This window comes from Poecilia latipinna, unplaced genomic scaffold, assembly GCF_001443285.1.
Source record: "Poecilia latipinna isolate Pla-1442-1.1 unplaced genomic scaffold, P_latipinna-1.0 Scaffold2435, whole genome shotgun sequence".
NCBI lineage: Eukaryota > Metazoa > Chordata > Actinopteri > Cyprinodontiformes > Poeciliidae > Poecilia > Poecilia latipinna.
Window position 1 is genome coordinate 9,469 of NW_015115051.1, and position 1,917 is coordinate 11,385.

The window sequence follows — 1,917 nt, forward strand, 5'->3', positions numbered from 1 at the left end:
GTCTTTTATACTGATAAGTTCAAACAGGTGCCATTAATACAGGTAATGAGTGGAGGACAGAGGAGCCTCTTAAAGGAGAAGTTACAGGTATGTGAGAACGAGAAATCCTGCTTGTTATTGACCAAATACTTATATTCTACCGTAATTTGCAGTTCTTAAAATAAAAGTGATTTCCTAGATATGTTTTCTCATTTTGTCTCTCATAGTCGAGGTCTACCTTTGATGTCAAATACAGGCCTCTCATTTTTTTTAAGTGGGAGAACTTTTCCCCCCACTGTAATTAGTGACCTCACTAATTGAACTTGGCAATTTTGAACATTTCAGCTAATGATTCACATAATCACAGATTCACAGAATCAGCAGCATGCATATCATGCTTGTTGGGTCTATTGGTTTTCTATAACTTTACTAACCCTTCTAGAAACTTACTTTCAGTGCAGAAGTTCAAATGTGAACAAAAACTGTGATTTATCTTGCTAGTGATGTGGAACAGAGTCTAAAAACACAGCTGCAAATAAAAACTGGTCATATTTGGTCTCAACTTTATTTATATACTAATTACTAAAATATCTCTGGGGGAAAAAAAACTACAAACAAAACATCTTCATTTATGCCAATGGAAAATAATTTCAAAACACCTGAAATGGTCTTATTCCTGTGCAAGTGATGAATACAAGCCAAATCAGAAAACATAAATATACCAAGACCTTTTTATACAGAATATAAATTTAACCCATGAATGTTACTTAGATATTGTGAGAACAAAAATTTTAGAACAATAATTACTTTCCATCCTGTTACTGTACTGCAAATAACAGAACTACAAAACAACGTCTATAAAGTTGAGAGGCTATTTGCTTGTCAATACCATTTCTGAAGACATTTTGAAACTTAAAAATCTCTTTCTACACCAGAATTAATCTTAGATTTCCCATTATGAAAATTTACCAATTGCAGTTTTGTTTATATAAAACTATGCAATTTTTTAAAAATAATTTTACTGTCACAAAAACAATAAAATGTTTATAAAGGCTGAAAGGACCAGTAAATTTTTTTCACATCAACAGTAAAAAGAAATTGCAACCTTTTCCAATCATCATCCTTCACATAACAGAACATAAGGAAAAAGCCCTTTTGGTTGTTTTCTTCTTGAACAGAATGAAGCTGAGCAATTTTGCAAAGTTGTATCTCATCCACAATGGCCTAAAAGTGTTATTTGGACGCAAAGTAGCCAAATCTGACTAAAATGCACAGTGTGTGCAGCAGCAACAACTCACTAATTTTACAGCACAGTGGTAGTTAAAATTTCAGTTTGCTTTGCAATCACAGAATCTGTACAACTCTGGCTATCGAAGTATTCAAGCTTGGCCAACACTGGAGAGTAATCTCGACCACCTGAGTCAGTCTACAACAGAAAAAAAAAAAAATTATGTTACGACTGAATCAAAGTTCAAATCAGATGTGGGAATGAAAGAGACAAAGAAATATTCTTACAGTAAAATGCAACAAATGAGTGCCAGTGGGATTTGAATCAGTCACTGTCATATTCTTCTATGATGACTTCCTCTTCCTCCAAGAGCGCTCGGTTTGTAATAAGATGGGACTGACAGACTTGCGGATCTTTCTCAATCCTGCAGTGCAATTCCTCTTCTTCCTCGATCTCCTGGCCCATCTCTTTGTCTCTTAGATTCTCCAGTTTTAATCTGAACACATGTCACAAAGACAAAGATGTCGTAAATTTTAATTTGAAACTTTCAGGTTCAGTTTTCTTCATTGGTAACCGTGGATACATTTTAGCTGTGATACAATAAAACAAAGACACAGGATGCCAAACTTCTCGCAGCTGTTCACTGCTTGCCCACAAAAATCCTGCAGGAGTGTTTTATGAAACCCCCCCCAAAAACAACAAAAAACAAC

General features: G+C 34.7%; 1 long non-coding RNA gene across 1 annotated transcript; it reads right to left on the reverse strand.

The window, feature by feature from the left end:
- Positions 1-588: 588 nt before the first annotated feature.
- LOC106937771 (uncharacterized) lies at positions 589-1,742 on the reverse strand. The gene is made up of 2 exons (XR_001422455.1): positions 1,495-1,742; positions 589-1,405 (listed from the first exon to the last, which is right to left on the reverse strand). It is a non-coding gene; the product is annotated as an uncharacterized LOC106937771 (long non-coding RNA).
- Between the last annotated feature and the right edge of the window lie 175 nt (positions 1,743-1,917).